This window comes from Phyllostomus discolor, chromosome 3 (assembly GCF_004126475.2).
Source record: "Phyllostomus discolor isolate MPI-MPIP mPhyDis1 chromosome 3, mPhyDis1.pri.v3, whole genome shotgun sequence".
NCBI lineage: Eukaryota > Metazoa > Chordata > Mammalia > Chiroptera > Phyllostomidae > Phyllostomus > Phyllostomus discolor.
In genome coordinates, this window is record NC_040905.2 from 125,706,748 (window position 1) to 125,729,630 (window position 22,883).

Consider the following 22,883-nt stretch of genomic DNA (forward strand, 5'->3'; position numbering starts at 1 on the left):
TTAATGTAAAAGGCACCAAGTTAATGCTGCCTTTCCATAATAGACAACTTCACGAATGAGCAACTCTGTCTACATACTTATAATAGTATAAGAACTTACTTAAAAGGAACTTGGAAGCCACCAAGAAACTTGGGAGAAATACAGCAAGAAGTCTCCATGACTGTGAGCACCTTGATCAGCAGAAGAAGATCTTCCAAAGTAGAGGGGTCAGTCCTACTGATGGCAACATAGAAACCTGTCCTCTTATCCCCTGGAACAAGGGCCTGCCAGTCATGGGAGGAAGTACAGCAGAGGTTGCAAAATTTTCTGCAAATATCCAAATAGTAAATATTTTAGGCTTTGTGAGTCTTAAGGTCTCATTTGCAGCTACTCTAGTCTGCCATTGCAGCTTGAAAGCAGCCAGACAATATGTAATATAGTGGGCATGGCTTTATTTCAATAACACCTTACTTACAAAAACAGATGGCAGACTGATTTGGGAAATGCCATTCAGTGGTATTTCTCAATGGGCCATTGTTGTAGACTCCTGAACTGGAGGAAGGGCACATAGCTTTTCCTTCTCTGATACAGACATTTCCTTTGATTCTCTTGTTTTCCTAGGGTATAGCTGAGGGTTGTCTAGATATGTTTGGCCTTGTTCTCACAGATTTTGCTGTATTATAAGAACAAAAGGGGAGGAGCAGTTTCTGTTTCTCTGGCCACTGCAAGTAGAGAAAATCACTGACAAAAATAGGAGACAGTGGCCATTTGTTCCATCTCCTCCTCAAGTCTTAAAAGCAAGAGTTGTGGGTCAAGTGGATTCAGCATAACCTGATGGCATCATGTCTGACCAACAGTCATCCGCTAATATAAGAGTTGGCACAGGACAGCCTGTGGGTCAAATCTGCATCTCCTCCTGTTTTGGTAAATGAAGTTTTATTGGAATACAGCCATACTCATTTGCTTACACATCATACAGTGCTGCTTTTGCTTTATAATGACAGTCAAGTAGTTGCTACAGAGACTTTTTAACATACAGAACTTAAGATATTATCCATCTGGCCCTTTATAGAAAAAGTTTCCTGGCCTGTGCTCTACAGCAGTACTTTTCAGACTCCGTCAAAGAACTATTCTTTCTTTTCTGTTTCAGAACTTATGATGGTGTGGAGTTCTGTTGTCCATGACTAGTAGAAGCTTTTATTGCATGTCATTCCCCATACAAGTGCTGAGAACCCACATTGGTCCATTGCTTTTGAAGGATATGAGTTCACATTCATGTGCTTTGAATGGGGTACAATGTCAAATAACTATGAAAGTTTTAAATGCTTTTACCCAAAGTGTGTATTTAATCTAGTAGTAGACTAGGGACCAGGCAGGTTGTTGATCAGTAGTGTGGTTCTAGGGCAGTGCTACTGAGAGGGCAACAAGCCATCCACTTCACTTAAATACCTTGTTAAAATGCAGATTTTGATGCATTTAGTAAATCTAGGGTAGAGCTTGTCATTCAGAATATCTAACAAACTTCTGGATGATATTGATGCTGCTGGTCTGTGGGCTACACTTTGAGAGGAACAGCTCTAGAAGTATTTCTAAAGCAGTCAAATTAGGCATCAGAGATAGGCTCTACTCACAGAATGGTGATGGCTGCATGATTCCCACTTGACTGATAAGAACTATATTACATAGAGAAGTGAAGCACTTTGCAATGGGCAACAAAGAATGAAATGCAGATGTTATTGACCAAGGGAAGTTGAATAAATTGCATCCTTCTCCTTCCCCATCATAATAGTTATCCGGAAATCCACTTTCCTAGTGTTCATGTCATTAGCTGAAACCAAATCAGTAGTGATATTGATTATAGCCTGTTAAACAAGTGTGGGATAGAGAGAGATGCAAATAACTCTTGACCTCCCTGCCTCTTTCTCATTCCACCTCCTTCCTCCCCTCACATTATTATGTGTTGTTTGGACAGTCTCCAGATCTTCACTAGGACCAGCAAGATATTGGGAAAGAATACCTCAAGTAGGAAATGGAATTCTTTTTACATTCTTGTAATATAAACTTGCAAAAAATATGCTTAAGAGGCAATGCAAATAACTTTTTGTGTTATTTGGGAGCACTATTGTAGTCACATATGCCAGACTTTGAATTTTCATTGAGATTTCTTTTTTTAAAATTTCTTTTATGTATATATATATTTGTATAATTGTTCAAGCAGTTTTCTGCCTTTTCTCCCCACCCCTCCTCACCATCCCAAACCCCCGACCTCCTCTTCTGTTTCCACCCCCACTTGTTATTGTCCGTGTGTGCTTTAAAATTGTTCCTGTAAACCCTTCACCCTTTTTTTCCCATTATTGCCTCCTCTCTCCCCTCTGGTTACTGCCAGCCTGTTCTCAATTTCAATGTCTTTGGCTCTACTTTGCTTGCTTGTGCATTTTGCTGATTAGGTTCCAATTAAAGGTGCGATCATATGGCATTTGTTCCTCACCTCCTGGCTTATTTCACTTAGCATAATGCTCTTCAGTTCCATCCATGCTGTCACAAAGAGTAGGAACTCCTTCATTCTTTCTGCTGTGTAGTATTCCATCATGTAAATGTACCATAGTTTTTTTATCCATTCATTTACTAATGGGCATCTAGGTTGCTTCCAACACTTGGCTATTGTAAATTGTGCTGCTATGAACATTGGGGTGCATAGGTCCTTTTGGATTGGTGTTTCAGGGTTCTTAGGATATAATCCTAGCAGTGGAATTGCTGGGTCAAAAGGCAGTTCCATTTTTAGTTTTCTGAGGAAATTCCATACTGTTTTCTGTAGTGGTGGCACTGGTCTGCAATCCCACCAACTGTCCACTAGGCTTCCCTTTTCTCCACAACCTCCCCAACACTTGTTTGTTGCTTTATGATGGCCATTCTGACCAGTATGAAGTGGTATCTCATTGTGGTTTTAATTTTTATTTCTCTAGTGGCTAGCAATACTGAACATCTTTTCATATGTCTCTTGGCCATCCTTATGTCCTCCTTGTAGAAGTGTCTGTTCAAGTCCTTTGCCCACTTTTTTAATTGGGATGCTTGTCCTCTTAGAGTAGAGTCATGTGAGTTCTTTATATATTTTGGAGATCAAACCCTTGTCTGAGGTATCATTGGCAAATATGTTTCCCCATATAGTTGGTTCTCTTTTTATTTTAATGCTATTTTCTTTGGCCATGCAGAAGCTTTTTGTTTAGATGAGGTCCCTTTGTGTATATTTCCCTTTATGTCCCTTGCTTTAGGGGACATATCAGTGAAGATGTTGATGTATGGAATATCTGAGATTTTACTGCCTATGTTTTCCTCCAGGACTTTTATGGTGTCACAACTTATATCTAAGTATTTTATCCACCTTGAATTTATTTTTGTGCATGCTATAAGTGAGGTGGTTGAGTTTCATTTTTTTGCATGTAGCTGTCCAGATCTCCCAAAACCATTTGTTGAAGAGGCTATTTTTGCTTCATTTAATGCTGCTGTTCCCCTTGTCAAATATTAATTCATCATAGAGACTTGGGTTTATTTCTGGCCTCTGTATTCTGTTCCATTGATATGTGTCCATTCTTATGCCAGTACCAGGCTGTTTTGATTAATGTGGCCTTGTAATACAGTTTGATGTCATGTACTGTGATCTGTTCTACTTTGGTCTTCTTTCTCAAAATTACTGCAGCTATTTGAGGTCATTTATGGTTCTATATAAATTTTTGAAATGTTTGTTTTATATCTGTGAAATATGTCATTGGCACTTTAAATGGGAATTCATTGAATCTATAAATTACTTTGGGTAGTATGGACAATTTGATGATGTTAATTCTTCCATCCATGGGCATGGTACATGCTTCCATTTGTTTGTGTGTTCCTTAATTTTTTTTCTTCAATGTTGTGTAGTTTTCTGAGTACAGGTCTTTTACCTCCTTGGTCAGGTTTATTCCTAGGTACATTCTTTTTCTTGTTGCTATATCAAATGCAATTTTTTCTTGATCTGTTTCTGATATTTAATTGTTTGTGTACAAAATGCCTTTGATTTCTGAATATTGACTTTGTATCCTGCTGTTTTGCCCAATTCACATATTAGATCGAGTAATTTTTGGTGGATTTTATCAGATTGTCTACATACACTGTCTTGTCATCTGCAAACAATGACAGTTTTGCTTCTTTCTTTCCAGTTTGGATGCCTTTTATTTCTTTTTCTTGTCTGATTGCTATGGCTAGGACTTCCAATAGTATGTTGAATAGGAGTGATGAAAGTGGGCATTCTTGTCTTGTTTCTGACCTCAGTGGGAAATCTCTAAGTTTTACCCATTGAGTATGAGGTCGGCTGTAGATCTTGCATATACAGACTTTATTATGTTGAGGAATGCCCCCTCTAATCCCAGTTTGGTAAGTGTTTTTTATCATAAATGAGTGCAGTACCTTAACAAATGCTTTTTTCGCATGTATGGATATGATCATGTGATTTTTTTGTTTATGTGATATGTTACATTTATTGATCTGTGAATATTATACCACCCTTGCATCTATGGGATGAATCTCACTTTATCATGGTGTATGATCTTTTTTTGTGTTGCTCGGTGCTGTTTGCCAATATTTTTTTTGGAGGATTTTAGTGTCTATGTTTATCAGCAATATTGGCTTCAAGTTTTCTTTCTTTGTTGTGTCTTTATCAGGTTTTGGGAATATGATGATGCTGGCTTCATAAAAGGAATTTGGGAGTCTTCTATCTTTTTTAATGTTTTGGAAGAATCTGTGAAGGATAGGGGTTAGCACATCCTTAAATGCTTTGTAAAATTCTACGAATCTGTCTAGTCCAGGGATTTTGTTTGCTGGGAGTTTTTTAATTACTGCCTCACTTCAGTCAGCTGTTATTGGTCTGCTCAAGCTTTCTGCTTCTCCTTCACTCAATTTTGGAATATTATATTTTTCTAGAAATTAGCCCATTTCACCCAGGTTTTCAAATTTCTTGGCATATAGTTCTTCATTGTAATTTCTTACAATCCTCTGTATTTTTGTAGCGCCATTTGTAATCTCTCTACTTTCATTTCTGATTGTGTATTTTTTGTGTCCTCTCTTTTTTTTTTCTTGAGGAGTCAACTTAATGGCTTGTCAATTTTGTTTATCTTTTCAAAGAACCAGCTCCTGGATTTATTGATCCTTAGAATTGTGCTTTTAGTTTCTATGTCACTTAATTCTGCTCTGATCTTGGTTATTTCCTTCCTTCTGCTTGCTTTGGGCTGTTTTTGTTGTTATTTTTCCAGTTCATGTAGATATAGGGTTGGGTTTTTTACTTGAAATGTTCCTATCTTTTTTAAGTAGGCCTATATCATTATGAACTTACCTCTCAAGACTGCTTTCACTGTTTCCCAAAAGTTTTGGGTTGTTGTGAGTTCAGTTTTGTTTGTTTACAGAAACTTTTTGAACTCTTCTTTGATCTCATTCTTGACCCATTCATTATTTAATACCATGCTGTTCAATCTCCATGAGTTTGAGTGTTTGTTTGTTTTTTTCCTTCAGTTTGCTTTCTAGTGTCAGTCTCTTGTGGTCAGAGAAAATGCTTGATATGATTTCAATTTTCTTGCATTTTTGAGGGCTATTTTTTGTCCTATCATATGGTCTATCTGAAAATGTTCCATGAAAAGAATATGTATTTTCTTCTTTTGTGTTAGTTAAGTCTATTTGGTTTAGGGCATTTTTCAATGCCACAATATCTTTGTTGATATTTTGTTTGGAAGATTTATCCATTTTTGACATGGGGTGATGAAATCCCCTACTACAATTATGTTACTGTCAATATATTTCTTGAAGTCCTCCAAGATTTTCTTTAGTGTATTTGGGTGCTCCTATGTTGGGTGCATATATATTTACAACGTTTATGTCTTCTGGGTGAATTCTTTCTGTGAGTATTATAAACTACCTTCTGGGTCTCTTTATGACCCTTGTTTTGAAGGCCATTTTGTCTGATATGAGTGTTGCTACCTTGGGTTTTTTTCCTTGTCCATTTGCTTGGAAAATTTGTTTCCAGCTCTTCATTTTCAGTCTGTGTAGGTCTTTTGTTCTGAGGTGGGTGTCTTGTAGGCAACATATGTGTGAGTCATGATTTCTTATCTTTTCAGCTATTCTGTGTCTTTTGATTGATGCATTTAATCCTTTTATGTTTAAGGTTATTATTGATAGGAACGTATTCATTGCCATTTTTTCATACCTCTGTTCTCTCTCTGATTCTTTTCCTTTGTTTTATTAAAGAAGTCCCTTGCAGAGCTCTCTTGCAGAGGTGGTTTGCTGTAGGTGTATTCTTTTAGACTTCTTTTGTCTGGGAAGCTCCTTACTTGGCATTCCATCTTAATTGAGAGCCTTTCTGGGTAAAGTAGTCTTGGTTTCAGGCCGGTAGTTTTCATTACTTGGAATATTTCTTGCCATTGTCTTCTGGCTTGGAGCATTTCCATTGAGAAGTCAGCTGCTAGTCTTGTGGGGGCTCCCTTGTATGTTACTTTTTGTTTTTCCCTTGCTGACTTTAATATTTCATCTTTGTCTTGGAATTTTGCTCTTTTAATTATGATGTGTCTTATAGTGGGCCTCTTTGGGTTCCTCCTAACTGGGACTCTCTGTGTTTCCTGAATTTCTGTGACTTTTTCTCTCATCAAATTAAGGAAGTTTTCCATCATTTTTAAAAACAGGTTTTCTACCACTTGCTCTTCTTCTTCTTTGTCTGGTATCTCTATTATACAGATGTTATCTTGTTTCACATTGTCTTGCAGGTCCCTTACCATGTATTCATTGTTTTTGAGTCTCTTTTCCTTTTCATGCTCTATCTGAGTGGTTTTTTTTTTCTACCTTGTCCTCCAACTCGCTGATTCAATCCCCTCCTTCATCCAGCCTGCTTGGAATTCCTTCTAGTATGTTTTTTATTTCTAAGATTTTATTGTTCATTTCTTCCTGGTTTTTGTTTATAGTTTCTATTTCCTTTTTCATGCTGATGTAGTTCTCAGTTCCTTGTTGTCAGTGAATTTCCTGAGTATCTTTATAACTATTAATTTGAATTTTATATCTAATTGTTTGGTTACCTCCATTTCGTTTAGCTGTTTTAGTGGGAAGTCTTCCATTCCTTTTGATTGCATGTTCTTTTTTTGTCTCCCCATTTTTGGTGACTTTATTGTTTGTTTTTGTGCTTCCTGATGTTTTGGTTTACTGGATGTCTTTGTAGGGTGAACTTCTATGGTAGGAATTCTGTGGGGTTCAGTGGTGTTGGTCTCTTTGACGTCCTTGTCTGGATGCTGTAGGTTTTCCCTTTCTTCTATTTGTGGGGCTCTCTTGTTGTACTTGGGTTTTTGCCTTTTGGTTGTTCCTTTGTTGGTAGTTTTTCTCCTCTAGCAGGTATACTGATGTTTGCAGCTCCCACCTATTCTTGTATGTGATCAATGGTATGGGGTAGGCAAAATGGATCAAGATAGTGGGAGATTATTTTATAGGATTTGAAGTACCAGCAAGTAGAGAAGAGAGAGGAGATTCTATGGATAAGTATAACATTATCTGTGATATTTGATCCAACTAACCACTTTATATTAAAGGTGAAAGAGAGATAAGACTCTTGTTAGAGGGGAGGATAATTGTGAGCTAAATCCAGAAAACAGAGCAGTTGTGCAAGGTTAGATGATGAGATACAGTGAGATTAAAGGATAGAAAGTAGGCATAGTGTGAGAGAGAACATAGTTAACCACAACAATGAGGATTAAAGTGAAGTGGGCTAAGATCAGGGAGAGATGCTGTGTAGTGTGTACAAGTGTATGGAACAATAATCATTTACAGTAGTACTGGAACAACAATGATATGACAAGAAATATATGATTTGGATAACCAGAATAGAAAGTATATGATGAAGAGTTGTGTGGTATTGGAACATGGGTGAAGTAAAAGAAGGAAAATTAAAATACAGTAAAGAGAGAATAAGGAAAACCAGTCAAACAATGCGATTGAACAGAGAAATAAAATGAGGAAAACTAAACATAAGGAAGAGAAATAAAAAAAACACTAATAAGATAAAAGTGGTTAAAATAATGAAAAAATAGTGATAGACATACAGCATAAAATGCCAGCCCTTAGGGATAGCAAAGTGACATTTGTCTCAGTTTCACAATTTCAGGTGATAGCCTTGTGCTCCCCCTTTGAATCTGTCTCTGGACTCTTTGTAACTCCAGGTCTTATTGTCTCACTTGAGGGAAGAAAAGAAAAAAAGGAGGAACAAAAAAGAAAGAAAAAAATAACAATTAGCCTCCTGCTGACTTTAAACCTGTATAGTAAGTTCTGCTTGTCTTCCTGGATGCCACAGGAAGAGCGGGGCTGGGCTTCACTTTTCTTACTTCATATGGCTTTGGGAGGATGGGGACCAGGTCTGGGCTGTAATATTCACAGTTTCCCAGTCTCCAGCCTAGGTCCTGCATGAGCTGCTAGGCTCAAATCATCCACTTAGTCTTTGGACATACAGCGTGAGTCAGTCTTAGGTCTGCCATTTCACTCAGCCACCCAGTCTCAGGCAAGGCTCCAATCAGCCTCTAGGCATACAGCGTGAGACAAGGTCAGGTACACAGTTCCACTTAGCCATTGAGTATCTGGGCATTCAAAACTCAAATCACCCTTGGGATGAGCCAGCCACTGCTCACGAGTTCCTTAAAAGCAGTGACTGTTCTTAATAAGTGCTGAAGCTTTTCACACAGCCCAAATTTCCAACCAGCCCAGAGACTCTCTGAGTCAGGGTGTGACTGGCCCAACTCCTCCCTTCTCCGGTTGTCACCTGGCACTTCAATTTCTGTGGTGCTGGCATCAACAGTCCCAGTGGATATGTACTGCCTCTATGTCTCCCATTTCATCTCTGTTCCCCACAGTGACTTCCAGCTTCCTGGTCCCTCCTGGTGCTGAGCTGCCCTCCCTGCTCAGTAGGACAGAGAGCTGGTGATCTACCTCTCCTCCCCATATCCTGCAGTAGGCACTGGGCTGGGGGCTGCAGCAGCTTTAGTTCCTGTCCAGGGACCTTACCATCCCTGTACAATCTCCTCATTGTCTGTTTTTCAATGTCTTCTACAATGTTTGGCCTCCAAACTCCATATAAACTGGGATTCTGTTGACTGTTCACTATATTCCTCAGAAGATTGGCTAGGTGATCCAGCTGGGCACAGGGAGAACTGGGCTCTACTCCCACCTACCTCACCACCATTTTCTCCATCTCCTGCATTGAGGTTTCTGTCACCAGAGCTGAATTTTATAGGTGTCCTCCCCTCTTTTAGCTACTGTTTCTCAGGAGTTTTCTGTGTAGTTCAGCTGCTACTTCTCTGTTTAAATGATCTGGGCCAAATGAACTGAAAAGTGGCTCATAAAGGGAGCTTAACTTCCTAGGTTGAGATCATATGGTATTTGTCCCTCCCCTTTAAGTGGAACCTAATCAACAAAACAAACTAGCAAGCAAAATATAACCAGAGACATTGAAATTAAGAACAATCTAACAGAAACCAAAGGAAAGGTGGGAGGGGACAATGGAGGGGAAGGGGGATTTGAGGAACATCTACAAAGGACATATCGACACAACTAAGGAGGGGTGGAAGCAGGGGAGGGAGGTGGGGTGGCTGGGGTGAGGGGTAGTGGTGAGGGGTAATTGCAAACAACGGTATTTGAACAACCATAAAATAATTTTAAAAAAGACTTCCTAGGTTGCTTACCATGAACATTGATTTAGGTGTCAAATCTTACAATATTCACTCCGTATATTACATTAAATATGCTGATGATGTTTGCTAATCAGTTCTGAAACAAACATTGCTTTGTGCATGCATACTGTTGCAACATAGTTTTCTTTTTTCATAAATGTTTCCATTGGAGTTCATTCATAATGCATCCAATCAAGTTGTAGTAATATTCTCTTCTAAGATAAAGTACCAACCTGGGGCAAAATCATTTGTATTGAATTCTTTGTTAGGAGGTCTCTTTTCCTTATAGTACTTTCGCCTCTCCTGTGTTTTCTTTTTAGTAGTTTACTAGAGAAAACATCGAAGCCATGACAAGTTTTCTCTGGTAAATGGGCCAATGTTGGAGTAATTTCACAGTGGTATTTGAAATGAGGGATTTTAAACTATTGACAAAGCACAACTGTGTTGTTTGTGATACACTGTGTGTTTAATAAGTTGCCTAAGATGGTAAGAAGGATAAAAATATAAGCATCCCAGCTGCTTGACATCAGAGCATTTCATCTTTGGAAACACCAGAAAACTGTCAAAATGAGATAGATTTCCATAGGCTAAGCTCTTAAATTAACCAACAAGAGGAAAAAGAAGGCACCCACAATTCAACACATGCAAAGTTTTTGTCTTCTTCCCAGTTCTGGAATGGGATCACCTATCCTTCTGTGTGTTCTTATCATCTGCTGCAGGGAGACCCACGCAGGCTTCCTACACACATTCTGACCTGTTCCTTTTCCTCTTGCCCCTCCTCCTTCAGGTGCTTTTCATCACATGATGTCTTCACTTCTGACATAGCTCCTGTGTTATCAAGGCGCCTAAAGTCTCATTCTTCTTGTCTTCTCTTTCCATCTGTCTGGAACACACCCTATGTTGTTCTCTTTCTGAGGCTCATCACTACTAAAGGTGACATTCATTCATCTCTACAGGCTGTACAAGGCTTTGTCCCTGGCTTTCCTGCTTCTCCATCTCTGCCTCCCACCATTCTCTGGATTGTTCTCCATATTTCAGAAATAGGGAACTATGTGCAGTTTTCAGAAATGTCATGCTCTTTCATACCTTGAGATTTTGGCTATGATTTCCAATCTACCTATAAAAATGTACACCAGTGGTTTTCAACCAGAGACAATTTGCCTCTCTGAGAGATGCTTTTTGATGTCTGGAGATTTTTTTGTTGTCATAATTTGGGGAGGGGTGATACTATTATCTAGTTGGTGGAGACCAGGGTCACACAAACAGCTTCCCACAAAAAAAGAATGGCATAAAAATTATCTGGCATAAATGGCAATAATGCCAAGGTTGAGAAACCTTGCTTCATCTCTATATTTCCATCAGGATAATTTTTGCTTTCCTATTATGACATAGGAAAGATATCCTTTCCTCTAACAAACTGCTCTTGATCCTTCTTTGTAGGCTTGATGAAGTGCCCTCCACTGTGTTATGAAAATGTCCTCTAATTATAACTCAATTATCACTGCACAGGTCATGTAATATTATGAATAAAGGTAATACAAGAGACAGTAACACAGACTTCAAAATTGTCCTAGAATGATTCTAAATCCTACATTCCTGACTGAGAGCAAAGCCAACAGGTGGTTCAGCTCTCTCCTCTCAGGTATGATAAAGAAAAAAAATCAGAAACAAGCTCTATACCAACCACCATCCCTCCACACAGTCAATGCAAGATGACAGGCTATTCCCCACTCACACATCTGTGGAGGACATCCTTTCTTTTCTCAAGGTCAAGTAGGGGTCCCAAATGAATTCCTGTTTAAAAAAAAAAAGACAAACCAGTGAAAAGGGTGACTGTCACTTTTATTTTTATTTTGGTTGTCTGCTTTTTCAGAGAACTGGGGAGAATTAGATGGGGGCAGTGAACTGTTTACTTGTGGACCATGCTGGAGCCACCATCCATGCTAGCTATGTAGAGTACAGACACAATGAGCCAGAACAGCATAACCACCAACCTCAAGCAGCACTGTGACTGGCCCAGTCAGAGTGGTAATTTTTGTTGTTTTATCTGCTACTTTAGCCCCATCCTGACAGGAAAGGAAGCAGTAGTGGGTAGAGGAAGTGCAGAGGAGAGAAGAAACAGTTGGACTGTGTGACCCACCCCTCCACTTCAAGTCAATCCAGACAAAGCTGTGGTCTATGCTTGGTGTGGGAAGTGTAGATAGAGAGAAGAGATTTGAATCAAATGTAATACTGTAGTTTTTTTTTAATGGTGCTGGGTCTTAGAAAATGAAAAGATATTGTTTGTATAAGTTAGAATGTATGAAAACTTATGGAATTGGGTTAAGATGAGATTAAGGAAGACATCACTTATATAAGACATCTAGGAATAGATATTGGCAAAAAAAATCAGGTTTATATCCTAATGAGTTAACAGTCCTCAATAAGTCAGTTTTGTATATACATGATAAAAACTTCAAGTAGTACCAAAAGATAAAATAATTATGACATAATGACATAGTCTCTTTTGCAATGTAACACTGGGGCCTTGGATCCTGTGGTCTTATAGGCCAAGTTCAGAGCTTCTTTGTTGCTTCCTGCACTGTGGGAGACTGTTATTTCAGTAAGCCCTCCTGCTAGCCTAGCATGTGAGGTAATAGAGATGTTGGTACCAGTACTTTTCTCCAGTGGGACACAAAAAGAAAGGGACAAAGCAAAGTAGCCTATCCCAGTGCTTGTCCCCTCAGCCTCCATCAGACCCTCATGAGTTGCTCTCATGTCAATATATAAAGGTCTTCCTTGAGTATTGTAAGAAAGACTTTACAGAGGTCAAAGTTTTAGTTAACTCAGAAGTTGTCTTTTACTCCCTCAGGGAAGGCATTCTGAGCTTATGACCTGTGTATGGTGTCCCCGTTCATGACCAGCTTCATATCCTACACACGCACACATACACACTCATGAAACCTCATCTTTGGTCTCTCAGTCTGACAGGACATCTTTGCTCCTTTCCATGAAAGAATTCTCTCTCTGGGTTCCTTTTGGCTTCTCACAATTTGAGAAATGTCTTAAACTCTGTCTTCTTGAGAATTGCTCCTTTTTCTTCCCTTCACACAAGCTCTGGAGGACTGGTGACTTACATAATTTCCTGAGCCTTGTATATAATGATAAGGTGGGACATCTTGTTGAAAAAATTATTAAGAATTTCAAGACCTCTGGTCAAGATGGAGATGTAGGTAGACATGCTTTGCATCCTTGCACAACCATAGAAAGAATTACAACCAGATCTCAAAACTAATAACACACAACACCATAAAATTGAGCTGTATGGGAATTACAGGATTTCTGGTCATGACAGAGGTGTAGGTAGATAGACTTTGCCTCCTCACACAACCAGAAGAAGGCCAAAAAATTTAAAAACAAAAAGTAACCAAAACTTCCAGAAAATCAAACTGTACGGAAGTTTGACAAGCAAGGACTTAAAGAAGAAACATTCATTCAGACTGGTAGAAAGGACAGAGATGGGAATCCAGGGTAGAGAGGATGCACAGCAAGGCAGCAGCTGGAGGACTGGGTGGGAGAGGTGGTAGCTGGTGGACCGAGGTTGGCAAGGAGGTAGCTAGTGGACTGGGCAGTCCTACATTTGCATGTAAAACTGGGGAGTGAGATAGACTGTGCAACCTAGGGTTCCAGTGAAGGAAAAGAAAGCCTCAAAACCTCTGGTTACAATAACCTGTGGGAATTGTGGCAATAGGAGAAACTCCCAACTTCATGGGAGAGTTTAGTGGAGAGATCCACAGGGTCCTAGAATGTACAAAAAACTATCCACCTGGGAATCAGCTGATAAGCAAATTGGACCCTTCCGGGGGTAGGGTAGTGGCAGAAGTGACTGAAAGCCAGCAGAGAGCTGAGCAAGTGAAATTGTTCTCTTTCTGATCCCTCCCCCACAGCACCACAATACAGTAGTGTTTGTTGCCCTGCCCTGGGGAATACATAAGGCTCCACCCCTTACTACATAACAGGTGTGCTGAGACTAAAAAATATGGCCCAAGTGAAAGAACAGATCAAAGCTCCAGAAAAAATACAACTAAGTGATGAAGAGATAGCCAACTTATCAGATCTATAGTTCAAAACACTGGTAATCAGGATGCTCACAGAAATGGTTGAGTATGGTTGCAAAATAGAGGAAAATGTGAATGCTATGAAAAGTGAAATAAAGGAAAATGCACAGGGAAGCAAGAGTGACTGGAAGGAAACTGGGACTCAAATCAATGGTTTGGACCAGAAGGAAGAAATAAACATTCGACCAAAACTGAATGAAAAAATAAGAATTCAAAAAAATGAGGAGAGGCTTAGGAACCTCTGGGACAACTTTAAACATTCCAACGTCTGAATCATAGGGGTGCCAGAAGGAGAAGAGGAAGAGCAAGAAACTGAAAACTTATTTGAAAACATAATGAAGGAGACCCCAATTTGGGAAAGAAAATAGACTTTCAGAAAGTCCAGGAAGCTCAGACATTTCCAAAGAAGCTGGACCCAAGAAAACACCCACCAAAGCACATCATAATTACATCACCCAAACTTAAGGACTAGAGAATCTGAAAAGCAGGAAGAGATAAGGAAACAGTTACCTACAAAGGAGTTCCCATGACTATCAGCTGATTTCTCAGAATAAACCTTACAGGCAAGGGGCTGGAAAGAAGTATTCCAAGTTATGAAAGGCAAGGACCTACATCCAAGATTACTCTATCCAGCAAAGTTATCATTTAGAATGGAAGGGCAGATAAAGTGCTTCCCAGATAAGGCCAAGTTAAAGGAGTTCATCATCACCAAATCCTTATTATATGAAATGTTAAAGGGACTTATCTAAGAAAAAGAAGATAAAAAAATGTGAACAGTTAAATGACTACAAACTCACAACTATTAATAACAGAACCTAAAAAAATGAACAAAGCAAACAACTAGAACAGGAACAGAATCACAGAAATGGAGATTACATGGAGGGTTATAAGCAGGGACTGGCAGAGGGGAAAATGCTGGGGAAGGAACAGGGAACAAAAAGCATAAATAGTAGGTAGAAAATAGACAGTGGAGGGTAAGAATAGTAGAGGATATGTAGAAGCCAAAGAACTTACATGTACAAAACATGGACATGAACTAAGGGGGGAGTCCTGGTGGGAGGGGTGTTACAGGGTGGAGGGGAATAAAGAGGGAATGTGGGACAGCTATAATAGCATAAATAAATATATATATTTTAAAAGAACAATACATTGATACTATTGTGAAGCCATGCCACTCTTCCTTTCCAGAACTTTTCCATCATTCTAAATCTAATTCCTTTTCATTTAATATCTGGACCAGAAGCCCCTTGAAGGCTGAGAACATGACTTACTCATTTTTGAATATCCATAACCTTTCATATAGACACTCAATATACTTGTTAAACTGCATTTACATTTAGCAGAGGGAAATAGAAAAAAAGCTGTTGTAATGTTACCTATGTAAATGAAAGGAAGCCTATGGTACAGTTAGTAATTTTTACCTCTGTTATTGATGACATCCTTTCCTTTTCCAGGAAATTATGTAAATAGATTTTTCATATATAGGTTATATCCTTTATGATGACCTGCTTGTAAGTATAAAACATTCAGGAATTTACAGTAAATTGAGTAATATTCTCCTATACACATAAAGCTGTATCTTATCCTTTCATGGAAAAAAACAAAATGAAACAAAAAATCCCAGGAATAATCAACAGCCAAGCTTTACATTTATCTCATCCTGAATTCTTCAGTGGGTTAAATCCTTTTTCAAATGAACAAGAATTCTATTTTACATAAAGTTTTTATTGCTGAATATGAAGAAACCACATTTTAGCTGATTGAAAACTGGTCAAATATGTTCAAGATGTAAGTTTTGGAAGGATAGGGCTGGTTCAATCAGTGTCTTGTTCTAATTCTGTAATTTCTAAATATGATTCCTTGAAGTTCAGAGTCTGGAGAGAAGTCTAGAAAATTCATAAGACAAGGCACTGAAGAAATTTTCTAATGAGAAGAAGATGTTCAGAGGGTTCTCATAGTTCTGGCTTAAAAAATGGTTGGAAATGAAGAGTAAAATGATGCAAAGCAAACAAAGGGATGGATGTTGTGATTTCTAAGTGTAGGTGTGTTAAAAAATTACCCCTCATGATAAATTTAAACAAATTGAAACACAGGCTAAAATTGAACTGCTTCCAATGTTTTGAAAAAAATTGCTCTGGTGTACTTCTAGGATACAGATTTCCTGGAAGCATTTTTGGATGTTAGGAAAGATTGAGGGAAAATATATTTGGGTTCAAGAAGGGAATTCTCAGTTGGACTGTTGTGGGGAGCAGGCTGTATCACTCCTCTTCCTGAGAGCAGTCATAATTACCTGTTCGTCCTTTTTTTTAAAAACCCACTATTACATCTGGGAATTTAATCCTAGTTCTCAGATGTGTGGGCAAAATAACGGAGAATGATTTGTCAGCAGAATGATTCTGTCAGCAGAATAATCATACATGACAGCTTGCTTGGGAATATCTTAACATTCTCCCTTTTGTACCATTCCCTTATATCTCATTCTAAATTGTAGGTGTGTTAGGGAAAGATCGGTAACTGTGTTTGAGTATTTACACTAGGAATTTAACTTTTGTATTGGTTACAGTAACAGCTACAGCAAACAAATAAGCCACAATATTTCAGTTGTGTAATACAGTAGGTTTTTCTTGTATATAGGCAAATGACTTTCCTTCAGGTGGTAATTTAAGGCCTTAGGCTCCTCTTGTCTTGTGGCTCTGCCATCTCCTCAACTCTCAAAGTCCTTTGCACAAAGCCAATGGACTGAGGAAAACTATAGGGAGAGAGCACACCCACTTCTTACCTAAATTGTTATTAGACAACACAAAGATGTTATCTTTCACCTTATAAAATAAAGGATGATATGCCCTGGCTGGTGTGGCTCAGTGGATTGAGCACCTGCCTGAGAACAAAAGATTCACTGGTTGGATTCTCAGTCAGAGCACAAGCCTGGGTTGCAGGTCAGGTCCCTAGTAGCGGGTATGCAAGAGACAACCATTCATTGATGTTTCTCTCCCTCTCTTTCTCTCTCTCCCTTCTCCTGTCTAAAAAAATAATTTTAAAAATAAAGGATAACATAAATAATAAGACATTTGGCATTCTCCAAACTTTTACTAACCCCAAACTATTATGAGAGTTTTTTTCATTTTCTCAAACTATTATGAGAGTTTTACCAAACTTGGGACAAGAAACCCTGACAAATTTAAAGAGGAATTTAGCTTTCCTAAGTTAATTATGTAAAAGTAAAATGCATTAGCTTGTGTTTCAGTGCTGATATACCATTCAAGTTCAGAAATCACTCATGCTCAGCAATGCTCAACAACAAAGATGGGGAAAAATACCTGCCTAGAAATTGATTGTGTTTGTAGTTTTCCAGGGCTTTGTTGGTCAGAAACAATCACAGTGAGGGGGGGATTCAAGATGGAGGGGTAGGTAAACATGACTTACCTCCTCATACAACCATATCAAAATTACAATTAAACTACAGAACCACCATCATTTAGGGCCTTCAGAAATCAGGCTGAATGGAAGTCCTACAACTACAGAATAAAAGAAGAAACTATATCCAGACTGGTTGAGGGGCAGAGACACTGAATGGGCTGGACTCATACCCACGTGTGGCAGATAAAAAATCGGAAAGGATATCTCAAGATCGAGGGATCCCAAGCCCACACCAGGCCCTGCAGCCCAGGGTTCCAGTGCCAGGAAGATAAGTGAACTTCTGATTGCAAAAACCAGCAGAGAATGAGACTGTGGAAGACAAATTGCTAGATTCTCAGGCAGTTCCTGTTAAAGGGCCCACACACAGACCTACTCAGACTCACTCCCTCTGATCTCCAGCACAAGTGTAGCAGCTTGAAAGGCATCAGATACATATGGAGAGGAATTGAATTGTTCAGCATCAGGGTGAGAGCTGAGGAGCAGATTTCTCCCAGATAGAAGGGCTGGCAGAGGTCATTGTTTCTTTTTCTTAACCCTCCCCCTACAGAGCCACAGAGCCAGCAGGCAGGCACCATATATGAATTTCATGAACCTGACTCACACTGTTTGCCCTGTCCTGGTGATTCCCTGAGGCTCCTCCCCACCCAAAGTTTGGGCCCACCCAGGCTGTTTCAAGTAGCTTTTCCAAATAAATGGCTTGTCTTGACTCATGCTTCAGATCTTCCTAAATCCTCTTAAACAGACACCATCTGACCTCAACATGCCCCATGACTAAGTGGTCCTAGGGCCGGCACTAGCAGCAGCCAGCCTTGGTTTACAGCTTGGACTTGCTTGGGCAGCTCCAAGACTATCACAAGTAACAGCCAACTGTAGATTGCTTTGTAGCTTATTTGTGTGGCCCCAGAAAGAAGGCAAGGGTGGCTGAATTTGGCCTATACCTCCTGGGAGGCCCCAGAACTTGTGTGCCCAGTGGACAGCTACAGACCATGTCAGAGTACCACTACTCAACCACCTCTACAGGTGACACACTCAAGAGGTGGACTCATAGGCACCAGAGCACTGTTCAAGTAAGCCCTGTTTTGTAGACTGGGTCCTTGCAGAGATGATCCTCTGTGGTTGTTGGAGGCTGATGGTCAGTAGTTAGTGCAAGTCCTTACTTGCTACATTAGGTTACTTTCTGTAGCCGGGAGTCTAGCAGCTCTACCTAATATGTAGAAAGAAATACAGGGAGGCTGCTAAAATGAGGAGACAAAGAAGCATGGCCCAAATGAAGGAATAGAGCAAAATTCCAGAGGGAGAACTAAACAAAATGGAGACAAGTGGTCTGCTAGATGCAGAATTCAAAACACCGGTTATAAGGATGTTCAGTGAACTTAGTGGGGACCTAAACAACATAAAAAATAGGATGAAAACCATGAAAAAGATCCAGTCAGAAATAAAAGATACACAAACTGAAATGAAGAACAATTTACAGGGAGTCAACAGTAGAGGTGATGGAGCCAAGAATCAAATAAGAGATTTAAAATATAAGGAAGGAAAAACACCCAATCAGATCAACCAGAAGAAAAAATGACCCCCAAAATGAGGACAATTTAAGGAGCCTCTGGGACTACTTCAGATGTACCAACAATGGAATCATAGGGGTACCAGAAGGAAAAGAGAAAGTGCAAGAGATTGGAAATCTATTTGAAAAAATAATGAAAGAAAACTTCTATAATTTGGTGACAGAAATAGGTGTACAAGTCCAGGAATCACAGAGGGTTCTTAACAAGATGAATGTAAAGAGAACCATACCAAGGCACATCATAATTAAAATGCCAAAGGCTTAAGATAAAGGAAGCATTTTAAAAACAACAAGAGAAAAGCAAAGAGTTACCTACAAAGAAGTTTCCCTAAGACTGTCAGGTTATTTCTCAAAAGAAACTGCAGGCTGGAAGGGATTGGTAAGAAGTAGTAAAAGTGATGAAAAGCAAGGACCTACAACCTAGATTACTCTATCCAGCAAAGCTATCATTTAGAATGGAAGGGCAGATAAACTGCTTCCCAGATAAAGTAAAGCTAGAGCAGTTTATCATTACGAAACCATTATCATATTAAATGTTAAAAAGTCTTCTTTAAGAAGAAGATCACAATTATGGGCAATAAGATGGTAATCAATACTGAATTTAAAAAACAAATATCAATAACTGAATTTAAAAAACGAAATAAACAAGCAGAACAGAGATGGAATTAAAAATACAGAAAATATTTGATGGGTGTTATATAGGAGGGGTTTTGGGATCAGGTGAAAAAGGTGTAGGAATTAAGAAATACAAATTGGTAGTTACAGAATAGTCATGGGGATGTAAAGTACAGCACAGGGAATAGAGAAGCCAGAGAACATATATGCATGACCTATGGACATGGACAATGGTGTGGGGATTGGCTGAGGGATCTGGCTGCAGACTGGGTGGAGGAGGTCAAAGATGGAAAATTTGGGACAACTGTAATAGCATAAACAATAAAATATAATTTATCTTTCACTGTCTGGCTTATTTCACTTAGCATAATGCTCTCCAGTTCCATCCATGCTGTCACGAAGAGCAACATTTCCTCCTTTCTTTCTGTTATGTAGTATTCCATTGTGTAAGTGTACTACAGTTTTTTTTATCCACTCACTTAATGATGGACACTTAAGCTGTTTCCAGCACTTGGCTATCATAAATTGCTCTGCTAATACCATATAATTTTGCCTATAAGTGGAACCCAAACAACAAAACTAACAAGTGAGCAAAATAGAACAAGAGACATAGAAATGAAGAACAAATTGACAGTGACCAGAGGGGAGCAGGGAGGAGGATAATGGGGGGAAATAAGGGAAGGGTCATCATGGAACATGTATAAAAGACCCATGGACAAAGATAATGGGGTGGGGGATTGAATGTGGGAGGTGGGGGTGGGTAAGGCAGGGGGAGAGTATTGTGGGGGAGGGATGGGTACAACTGTACTTGAACAACAATAAAACATATAATTTATTTATTTTCACATTTTTTTGTTGTTCAAGTACAGTTGTCTGCACTTTCCCCCTCCCACTCCCTCCCACTCCAGCCATTCCCACTTCCCACCCTTGATCCTACCTCCCCTTGGTCTGTTTGTTTTCTTTTGTCTGCATACAAATACTTTTTAAGTAAAACGTGTTACTAAGGTGTCAGTCTCTATGACAGCTGCAACAAGTATGACAGGGATATACTTTTCTTTCTTTTTTTCATTGATTCTTTTTTATTGTTGTTTAAGTACAGTTGTCTCCATTTTTTCCCCACTACTTCCCCCACCCCAGTCATCCCCACTTCCCACCCTTGATCCTACCTCCCTTTGGTTTTGTCCATGTGTCTTTATACAAGTTCCTGAAAACCCTTCCCCCTTTTCCCTGCATTATCCCCTCCCACCTCCCCTCTGGTTACTGTCAGATTGTTCTTAAATTAAGTGTCTCTAGTTATATTTTGCTTGCTTATTTGTTTTGTTGACTAGGTTCCACTTATAGGTGAGATCATATAGTATTTGCCTTTCACTGCCTGGCTTATTTCACTTAGCGTAATGCTCTCCAGACCCATCCAAGTTGTCACAATGGGTAGGAGCTCCTTCTTTCTTTTTGTTATGTAGTATTCTATCATGTAAATGTACCATAGTTTTCTGATCCATTAATTTACTGATGGGCTCTTAGTTTGCTTTCAGCACGTGGCTATTGTAAATCATGCTGCTATGAACATTGGGGTGCATAGGTTCTTTTGAATTGGTGCTTCAGGATTCTTAGGATATAATCCCAGCAGTGGGAATTGTTGGGTCAAGAGACAGTTCCATTTTTAGTAAAACATATAATTTAAATTAAAAAATAAATAAACAACTAGAAACCTCCCAAAATAAAAAATAAAATTCCCTCCCATCATAGCGGTGAGGGGGGTATGGACAAGAATGTTAACAAGTATAATATAATATATATGACTCCAGGATCTCAAACTCAACTGAGAAGACCTGAGTATTGGCAATTAATGAGAAAAAGACTTAGGGATTTTAGTCCACTGTGATGTAATGGCTGTCAATAAAGTGGCTACGGTGGGCAGGAAAGGAGAGAAAGAGAGAGAGAGAGAGAAGAGGGAGAGGGAGGGAGGGAGGGAGGGAGGGAGGAAGGAAGGAAGGAAGGAAGGAAGGAAGGAAGGACAGACAAAGAGAGAGAGAGGGAGAAAGAAAAAAGAAAGAATCATAATACTTTATCATAATAAATTTTAAAAAGCCCAAGAGTTTTTCACTGTCCTCACTACTTGTAATATACTTTTATTCCCAGGGTAATTACTAATCAAATTCTTAAAAATTGTAGTGTGCCTCAGTGAAAGGATTCCCCCCTCCTCCATGCTTTTATTGTAGGTAGTATAAAAAATTGACCAGAACCATGTAGCCTTATCACCCACCAGTGCTTTTGCTTTTTCCTTGAATTCCCCTAAAGCCCTCTGCTATAGCTGAAGATTGGGAATTCAGACTCCTGGAAGGAGTAACAAGAGAATTGATATCAGAAACATTTGACTATTGATAATACAAGGAATATATTAATGGTTGCTATTGTGACATATGACTCTGGGTGATATATGAGAATTTCTTTTTTTTTTAATTTTATTTATTTATTTTTAGAGAGGGAAGGGAGGGAGATAGAGAGAGAGAGAGAGAGAAACATCAATGTACAGTTGCTGGGGGTTATGGCCTGCAACCCAGGCATGTACCCTGGCTGGGAATCGAACCTGGGACACTTTGGTTCCCAGCCCACACTCAATCCACTGAGCTACGCCAGCCAGGGTGAGAATTTCTAAGATGATTTGGGTCCTGGACCAGAAGACACTGTGATGTGGGAGGTGTCTGCTAAAGACCATCAGGCCAAGGTAACCCAGATGCTTTATCACTGGTCAGGCATAAACAAGTCTTCTCTAATTAATTACCCCCACTTTACAGCTAAGGAAATGACCTCAGAAAGTGTTAGGAACTTGAAAAAGTCATTGGTTATGGAGTGGCAGAACTGAAGAGTAGAGGAATTCAGTTTGATGACAATTTTCATTTAACATTTGCTTTTAAATTGCCAACAAGTCTGAATGATTCCCACATGACAGGCCTTCATTGGGGGGAACATTTTGGCATTTAGAAGTTTGTTTGAAGGTTCCTGGAAACCACCTTAGGGCTCAGAGACCTGGGCTGCAGGCAGAGGAGGCCTAGTGAAAATATGCCTTTTTGTGTCACTGGTGCTGACACAAAAGTATGAAACAGGTTAGGGAATGGGGTCTTCTCACTCCTGCTTGGATGCTTCTAAGGCCATCTGGCTCCTAGTCCAGTCTGACTCTCCTTTACATGAACTTGGGATCATTAATTTTTTTTTGTTTAGCTTTTTGAATATAAAGGAAGGTATGCTTTGCTGCATTGATAATGCAGATAGGATGTTCCTAAAGCCAAAGGGCCAACCTCAGTCATTATCACTTACATTAAATTAGTTACCTGCAGTATGTTAAGCTTCTGGTGGCACTTGGGAGAAATGCCAGCAAAGACAGTTTCTACATCTTTCAGATAATGGAGATTGTGACAAATGAAAACAATAATGGCAACCACAACAATAATAGAAACAATTAATACTTGAGAAATGCTTATTATATACCATGTATTGTTC